At 35.2% G+C, this 9,845-nt stretch overlaps 1 long non-coding RNA gene across 1 annotated transcript; it reads right to left on the reverse strand.

The window, feature by feature from the left end:
• Nucleotides 1-3,909: 3,909 nt before the first annotated feature.
• Nucleotides 3,910-5,311, reverse strand: LOC145798646 (uncharacterized). The gene is made up of 2 exons (XR_014339930.1): nucleotides 5,242-5,311; nucleotides 3,910-5,158 (listed from the first exon to the last, which is right to left on the reverse strand). It is a non-coding gene; the product is annotated as an uncharacterized LOC145798646 (long non-coding RNA).
• Between the last annotated feature and the right edge of the window lie 4,534 nt (nucleotides 5,312-9,845).

A 9,845-nucleotide genomic window follows, 5' to 3' on the forward strand; every position in this document is an offset into this window, starting at 1 on the left:
CACCAACTGCAAGAAGTATTTCATCAGTTGTTGTGGCTGTTGTGTTCTCATCTCCTTTTGACTTACTGTTTTGGCCTTTCTCTTTCCGGCTTGGGCAGTTTCTCTTTATGTGACCCTCCTGGCCACAGTGATAGCAAGTGAAGCTAGAGTTACCTCGACCTTTGTTGTCTCTGGATTTACTCCTACTGTTCCAGCTGCCTCTACTCTTGCTTGTTCCTCTACCTCTTCATTTACCTCTGTCTTTGCCTCTATCTTCTGTAACAAGAACATGGGACTGATTACCTCCCATGTCTTTCCTTCTTGTTTCTTCATTGTACATGGCGTCTGTGACCATACTCATGGTCAGTTTCCTTTCTGGTGCAGAGGTGCTGAGAGAAACCACCAACGTCTCCCAGCTATCTGGTAAAGAACTGAGCAGTAGTACGGTTTGCATTTCATCATCCAATCGCATCTTGACGGTTGCAAGCTGATTCACCAGATTTTTAAATTCACTGGTGTGCTCGGCAATAGACACACCATTCTTCAACTTCAGATTTACTAGCCTTCTCATCACCAACGCTTTGTTTCTGGCGGTCTTTGATTAGTACATGTCATTTAACATTGTCCAAAGAGCATAGGCATCTGTCTCTTCGACAACATGATGGAACACACTGTGGTTTATCCATTGTCTGATACAAGCAATAGTCTTGCGGTTCATCTTTATCCAGTCATCATCTTTCACTCCTTCAGGTTTAACCCCCTTTATAAAAATGGGGTCAAACAAATCCTTTAAAAACAGGATGTGTTCCATCCGTGACTTCCAAATTGCATAATTGAAACGAGTTAACTTGAACATAGATTCTGAAGTTGATGTGGACGCCTCCATTGTATTCTTTCTTTTTACAAAAAAATCTAAATGAAAAATTTGACCGTACGGATGTGTCCGGAGTACTTCAAATAGTTGAAAAACACTATTGGATTGTCAAAAACGGACACCGAATGGCTCAGATTAAGCCAAAATAGTTTAAACGGTTCAGATTCGCGGAATCTGGTGCGCCTGCGAAGCACCGGATGATTTTCGCGATTTTGGCTGAGTCAACGGCTTGGTCAATGAGCCGGTCAACGCGGCTTGGAAGCGGCGCGGCTGGTCAACGGCGCGGCTCACTACTCGGTCAGCGGCTCGTCAAACCTGCCACGTGTCTGTTTGTCTGCCACGTGGCTCTGACGTGACGCTGACGTGGCGATGACGTGGTGCTGATGCGGTTCCCACATGGTCGTCTTCTCCCTTACACCGCGCCTGATAGCGCGTGCGTGTGTCTGATCTGACGCGCCGGCTGCCGGTCGGCGCGTGATGGCGCGTGTGAGCGTGTGGGTTTACGCGCTTTCTTTGGGGGGCGCGTGCGGGCGCGTATGGGCTCTTCCAGAGCTCTGCTTTGCAGTTCTGGACTCCTCTCATTGAGACCTTGCTCCTGGTATGCTCAAAACCGGATTTCGAGCAACTTGATTTCTGGGCAGTTTTGAAAAACACTCTGTTTTCGTTCCGAAACGCAACCGATTTGGCTCTGATACCACTTGTTAGGACTATCGGACACCATAAATCAATTCCACACAATAACACAAGAATATTTACGTGGTTCGGCAATTGCCTACGTCCACGAAGAGCGATATATTATCCGGAGAAAGATTACAGAACTCTCTCACAAACACTCTCACACTTTGTTCTCTCTGTGTTGCTGCTTACTTTCTCTCCTCTCAGCCTCTCCATTTATACACATAGATGGTAGGTGAGGAGAGCCAGCTTGTTCTTCTCCTTTCGGTGGTCGTTGCAAATCCGTCCACCTTTGCGGCTTGCCAACCGACAAGCCGTATTCCTTGACAAGCTATGCTTTCACATAGAGGATGGTCTTCTTATGAGCTGGAGACTAACATACCCTATTTTCTCTGAGGATGCTTAGGGGCTACAATCTATATGTTGGTGCGATCCTTACGTTGTCTTCATCAGCTGTGCATTCAATAAATAACTTTGACTTTATGTCTTATGTGGAGTTGTAAAATTTGTTGATGTGGGATCTTTTAGAGTAAAGTGTATACGTTTGTAACTTTTCCTTTCTTATCTTGTTTATGATCTTTCGGGTGTAATGTTAGCACTTCACTAAATTACTTGTCATCATTTCATTAGTATAGTTCTAAGTTACATTTGTGGTTCTTGAAATCCAAATAAGCTAGAGATAAAGCTTCTCTGCTTGTCCGATTTTAGTATAGTTTTAGTTTCTTTTGTGACAGTGGTTGTGTTTGGGGTTTTCATGGTTATAAGTGCAAAAGGTGTTGGCACCTCATATCACCCGTCTTGTTCCATCACCCTTCATGGTTGCTAGTAGGCTTTATTTCTAGATAAAATATTATTGTAATTTTGATCAAAGTAAAATTTGGGTTCTCTTTCAAATTGTGGCTTAAAGCCACTACTTGAGTGACTTAGGCCTTGGGTCGGCCCGAGAGGCAGAAGGGGGCATTAGTAATGGTTCACTTGAATGGTGTGTGCGTGCAAAGGGGTTTGATTTAAAAATGAGTGTAATAGCCATATCATACAATTATTAACATGTATTATTATCATTCAGTAATAAATTATCACATGGTATGATAAATACTATTTAAATGTAATTATTAGATTCAATATAATTGAATAACCATCACATCTAATACATAATATTTATTACATTTACATATGATGATTTATTATATTAAATAATAATATTATACATTTAATCATAACATGATATTAACGTTATACTAAATTATAGGGGTTTGGTCTTAGTCCACTTGAATTGTGTGTGAGAGAGAGAACATAAGCGTCTTCACCTTAATTGTCTTAAAATAAGTTTCTATTCATCAATTGAGGGCCTTTTGCTAACGCTACCAATTTCACACATTTTTTCTTACTGTAATATGACTATGTTGAATTTTAAATGACCTTGAATCTCCCTAGATTAAAGAGGCTAGCGCTTTTCTTTTTTGAATTAGGACCTTAAATTTGCATGGACTAGTGTTTGGGTGTTATGACAACTAAAAGTTTTTGCATTTTGTTGGACCTTTGGAAATTTTATGCTTTTAACTAATAACCCAAAAGCTGCACTGTTGACTTGAAATTTGGCACTGAAAGAAAACTGTGCCTCAAAAAATCACTACAAGAAGTTTAAAATATAAAGCAAGTAACAAAAGAAAACTTATGGAGTATATAGAAGTGTTTGCTTGATTTTGTACAGAGTGAAAAATCAAGTTGTCGATTGATTTTACTTCATTGCCTTTGATAAGGATCCTTGAAATGGGGCTAATTTCTATTCTAAAAAATTAAAATTATGGACAAAAAAGTAGTATCATGATGAAAATGTTAGTATTTAGAGGTTCAAAAAACAGTGTCCAATTCAGCTTAAATTTGACGTAGCAGCTCAAGATGCAGGGGGCATTGGGTATTGAGAACGATTATGCTAGGATCTGTTAAATATTAATTAGATCACTTGTCACAACATTTTTTTTTTTTTTTGATCGGCGAAAGTCAATAATTAGTTATTATATTATCAACTTGGGAGAGTTGAACCCCTAATATCAATATACATCTCTCTCTGACTATAGACTTTCCCCTTTTACTAATCAAATAGAAGTGAGGAAGATGTAGTATCATTGATTTATTTGACAAATAGTGTCGTGGGTCAATTTTATTGATGGCCCAAATCATTGCTTGGTTGTATTCACTATGAAAAGGAATACAGTGAAATCTATACTTTTTATACAAAATGATTTGGTTGCCAAATTATTCTTTCATTTTCAAACAAAGGCTTATAGTTTCAAAAAATACTCTTGAGACACCATTATGTTTGTGTACCATTTTACCTAAGCACCTTGTCTTTCTTTTTCAGCATGTTAAGCAATCATACATGAAAAAAGAATATGGACAGTATGATATAATAGCTATTTGAATCATGGAGTTCAAAGTGTACCATTTACAGTTCATCCATCAATACTATTTATAGACATCAATAACAAAAATAGGAAAAACTACTTCATTAATGATAACAGTTTATACTACTTCAAGCTTGGTTTTGGTTAATTATAATTTGTACCTTTGAATGAGGTCACAAAATTTGGAAGTCATAAGCCTTCAAACTTCCAGAAGACATTTGAAGGATCACAAACTACATCTATTAACTAACCTTGCAAACAGCATAATCTTATTATTAAACCCACAAATTGAACACCCAATTATCAATGTTCAAAACATAAGTTCAGATTGTGTATGTGACTCAAACAAAAAGAAACTAACCTTTGCAGGAGCTTCAGAAATTTAAGATTGATTACAACAATAAAAAATTGAACTAAACACCAATAAGTCCAAAACACCAGAAAATACAAAAAACGTTTTCCAAAAAATATTTTCGTCCAAAACAAACGAAGCATAAATTTAATTTTAAAGACACGATTTTACCATTTAGTAAAAAGAAAGAAAAAAAAAAGTGCAGTTATCTATACCATATATAAATTTTTCTCCCCCTCATTATCTTATAACATGACATCTTTAGTCAGCTTTTTTTGTCTTTGGTCACAGCCTCTTAATAATTGGTAATTGCAAAAAATGATGAACCATGTTGCTGTATTATTAGTAGGATTCAAAACTTCAAAATATTGACTACAACAATAAAACTAAACCACCACTTAGTCCCAACTTATGTATGACAATGTTTGAGCTTGACACGCATGTTTGGTTGCAAAAAAGAAATGATTTCATTTAGAATTAATTACTTTAATAAATTTTAATTCATAAACTATGATTTCACCCTCTCTCTTTTTTCAAAGTCATAGTAGTCGAAACTACATTTTTATACATTAACAAACGATTGTTATGGTTTTTCTCTCACAGACATACCGTCAAACACTCGGTGTGCGATGCTAATGCAAGACATAACAAGTGGACTGTTCTCTCATGGCCATACAACAGGCCACAGGCACACATTCTCTCTAAACAGCCATTAGGAGAAAGATCAGAAAAGCATGAAGCAGAGCATCAAAAAACACCTCACACATCAAAACTGGGCATTAATTAGAAACAAAATAGAGAGCTTAAATTTGAACTATATATGGTGATTTTGAGATGTTTTGTCGTAGAAGTAGTAAAGAACCGTCGTGTAATCTGTTATGAAATTAGAGTTACGAGATTGCCCCAAAATCAAATAACACGAAACAAAATAGAGACAATGAGAGAAGACATTGAACCGTAGATGCGATTTCAGATGTTCTCCAATACTGAAATTTTTTTAGTGTTTATTTTATCAAATAATTTTTTGAATTTTTTTTTAGAAAGTAATTCTGAAAACTCAGCCAAAAAATCTTTAAAAAATGGCAAGTAACAAAAAACAGTTTGGAGTGGTTAAATTTTCATTGCCAAAACATGACATTACCCGTTTGTTTGTCGGATTAGGTTGGATAGAATTATTAGTGAAGGAATTATTAGTGCGGGAAGGGTATAAAAATGTTATGGATCCCAAGTAAATTATCAAATAAATTACCAAACTTCCCACATAGGTGTGAAACCCACGTACATGTGATTTGTGTGAGTCTCACACTCATGTGAGAGATTTGGTAATTTATTTGAGTTCCTAGCATAACTCATAGAGGAAAATGTTATGGATCCCAAGTAAATTACCAAACAAATTACCAAACCTCTCACATGGATGTGGGACCCACACACATGTGATTTGTGTGGGTCCCACACCCATGTGAGAGATTTGGTAATTTGTTTGGTAATTTATTTGGGTCCTAGCATAACTCATAAACAAAAATGTTATGGATCCCAAGTAAATTACCAAATAAATTATCAAACTTCTCACATAGGTGTGGGACCCACACACGTGATTTGTGTGGGTCCCACACCCATGTGAGAGATTTGATAATTTATTTGGGTCCCTAGCGTAACTCTAAGATAAATTGTGTTTATTTGTGCATAATAATATATAGTACAATAATGTTTAGGAGATCTAATCATATGGGGAGTGCTCATGTGATGCGGGTCCACACTCCTCTGCCTCTCTCTCTTTACTCTCTTTCTTGCACATCATTAGAGCTTTCATTAGAAGTATTATTTTGAAACTATACTATGTATCACTACTCATGTACAATATTAGTTGGTTGGTATTAAATGTAAGAAATTAGGTAAAAAAATCTCATTATATAAAGTAAAACTTTGTTATTTTTGTAAAATGAAGGGCAAAATTGTATTTTGTCCTCCAATCCTCTAATCCCATGGGATTAGAATACCAATCACACCTCTTCCATGGGTTTTCTAGTCCCCTCTTTGGAGGGTATTAGTAGTCCCAAGAGACTCTTTGTCCTAAAATTATCATTCCAAATAAACACAATATTTATAGAACCCATGGATTATTAATCCAGTCCCATTGAGATTGGACTAAAACAATTTGGCTCTAAAAGTGTAGTTTTCTTGTAGTGTATGAAATGGAGTATATTTCAAATCGTTGTACTTTAAGAATTTCTAAATAGAAGTATGTACTAACTTTAATATATTAGCCTGTTAACAATCTACCTTATGTAAAAATAAAAATTAAAAATTAAAAATGCCATTTTTCCCATGATAATTATGTTTATTTGCACATCCCAATCTATTATATGCACCTCAATGCCATTACCCAAAAAATGAAATACGTAGTGCTTATGTGAGTAAGAGAGAATAGGGTCATATTAGTTTTAGTCCAGCTATATGGAGTTTTGTATCATTTGTGTGTACAAGTTTTGTTATACAAATAAATGTTTTATACAAAGTAATGTGATTCATTGTAATCTTCTCATTTTCAAACAAAATACCAATCTTGGGCTTATAATTTTTAATTTTCAATTAACTCATCATAATGGATGGAATTTTTATATGAAAAAGTAGTTTTGTGTACACCATTTTTCCTTTCCTTTACTTCATAGACCGATAGAGCAATAGGTCTAGCATGTTGTCTACTGTTATGTTTTAAATGTTTTGGAGGTCTTTTAGATGGCTATGTTTCAACAAACTTTTTAATGGTTCAAGTAAAGGATAATGGACCTTAAAATTACAATTTTTAATAAAATTATTACACTTTAAAATTATTTGGCAAAAATATAGCACTTTTTGAAATTGCAAATTTAAGTTACAATTTTAAATGGCATGTTCAATAACCAATTTTGAAATGAAGTCATAACTTCAACATATGATAGAGAGTTGGAAAATGGCTTTAAAAATTATTATTTTTTGCTAATTTTGAGCATTAATTAAGATGGGACCCTAGCGTTATTTTTAACGTTTTTCATTTGGTCCATATTTAATGTCATGTAGTGAATAAAACCATGTATTTGGTTGCTCAAAACTATTTTTTGATGAATGAGAATTCAATGCGCGTTTTCGGGTTCATGGAAATGGCTTTAGGTGGGTTTTTTACACATTTGTGAAATGTACTTCTCCCACATTAGAAAGGCTTATGGATTTATGTGGGTTTATATACCTTAGCTTGGGATACTTGCGATGGGCCCCAAGGGGTATCCAAGTTTGTGGAAGGGTGAGATTATGGGTAAAGTGGACTAGACCCATTGGACTCAAAACGTGGGTGCGTGGTGTGAGGTTGGGTTGGGCTTGTCCGACCCAATACTTATCTTCTTGGGCCAAAAACTTTTGTAATTTATTTTTAATTTTTCTTTCAAAATTCAAAATAAATTGGTCCAAAATTTTTCCTTCACCCAAACAGATCCCTAACGGGTTCAAACCCACCTAAACAGGTTCAAAGGATTCAAAACAAGTTCATACCTGTTGAATTTAAATTTGTATCTATTCAAACAGATTTGTACATGTTCAATTTGCCCGAGCAGGTTTCTATCTGTTCGGAAAAGTTGCCATTCTTCCTATATAAAGCCTGCATTCCAGCAATTCTTAGATCAGACTTTTTCATCAGATTTTCGCCCTTGTTATTATGTTTGTCTCTGTGTTTCTCCATTTGTTTTGTATTTAATTTTTTAAGAAGAAAGAGAAAGAGTTATAACATTATTTGGTTTGCCATACTTGATTTTATAGTGTTGTAAAATCAAGTGTTAGTCGTTAAATCTTGGAAAGTAGATGCCGATAAATCTTGAAGCACCAAAGTGAGGGCGAAATCTACTTTAAGGAGAATGTATCCAACACAAGCCTCGACTAAACGTTTAATTCGAAATTTAATTTATATAATTATTTTCTGAACTATTTTATTTTGTTGTTTATTTAAGTTATATATTTAATTTACACACACACACCACTGTGGATGTAACAATCTTAAAGTAGATTTCCGATTTTTATTTATTTCTGTGTTAGATAGACGAATATTTTGTTTCGAGAAATTAAATAGTAGTCATATACTGTTTAATTTCTTAAATAGTAGTAATATACTGTTTAATGATTTATTCGATAACATAGTTGCAATATACTGTTTATCATTGGAATTTTGTTACAAAATATTTTTTTTGTATATTTTGTGTATAAATTTGTGATTGGTGTATTATTATTCGTTAGAATTATGACAACTGAAATATACAGTATTGAGACTGTTATTACTCAAACCCCCACACCTGTTGTGCCAGTGATGACTCCGGCAGTACCAGTAAATCATGGAAAGAAGCCAGAAAAATTTAATGGAAATGATTTTGAAAGATGGCAACAAAAAATGATGTTTTATCTTACCACATTGAATTTGGCTTGCTTCATCCATGAAAAAGCTCCAGCACTGAACGAGGGAGAAACTAACCGGCAAGTGGTTGCTGCAGACAATGCATGGAAACATGGTGATTTTTTGTGTCGGAATTATATCCTCAATGGGTTGGACAATACACTATACAATATGTGTAGTGTCAAAAGCACTGTTAAAAAACTGTGGGAATTTCTAGATCATAAATATAAGACAGAGGATGCCGATACAAAGAAATTTGTTGTCGGCCATTTTCTGAATTTAAAAATGATAGATTCCAAGATGGTTATTAACCAGGTTCAAGATCTCCAATTAATTCTCCATGACATACATGCAGAAGGGACGGTTCTCAGTGAATCTTTTGAAGTAGTGGTAATCATTGAAAAATTGCCATCATCATGGAAAGAATTCAAGAATTATTTAAAGGGGTACTTACGTGTAGGTCCTAATAAGCGGACTTATTGTCTAATAGGCCCTATGAGAAAAATTTGTCATAAAAAAGTCACTAATTGTAAGTTTTAGCGACAATTTATAAAAATCATGACAAAAAAAGTCACTAATTGTCACTTTTTAGCGACGTATGTAAAAAATTGTCACAAAAAAAATATTTTTAGTGACAATTTTACCAAGACTTATTTTTAATAGGACTTGGTGGGAATTAAGTCTAACTATTAGGACCTATTGATAGTTTGCCTTTATTTAAAGCATAAGCACAAGGAGATGAAATTGAAAGAACTAATAGTGCGGCTTCCGACAAGAAGTCGGGAAACCATGTCGTGCAGGTTAAAGCAAATGTTGTGGAACATGAACATAGGTCAATGTTCAACAACAAAAAGCGGAAGCATGATAGCAATGGTCCCCAACAAGGATCCACTAGTAAAATCAAAGGTATCAACAACGGGTTCAACAAGAGGTTCAAAGGCAAGTGTTTTGTGTGCGGCAAAGATGGACATCGCGCTAAGAATTGTCACGTTTGCAAGGACGGAGGGAGTTCAAGCAAAAACCAGCACAAACCAACATAGCCGATGATTTTTATCTTTCCGATGGAGTGGCAGATATCAATCTTACTGTAGTAGTCTCTGAAGCAAATTTGGTGGACAATCCCAAGGAGTGGTAGGTGGATACTGGAGC

Source organism: Camellia sinensis, chromosome 9 (assembly GCF_055761805.1).
Source record: "Camellia sinensis isolate YWXY chromosome 9, ASM5576180v1, whole genome shotgun sequence".
NCBI lineage: Eukaryota > Viridiplantae > Streptophyta > Magnoliopsida > Ericales > Theaceae > Camellia > Camellia sinensis.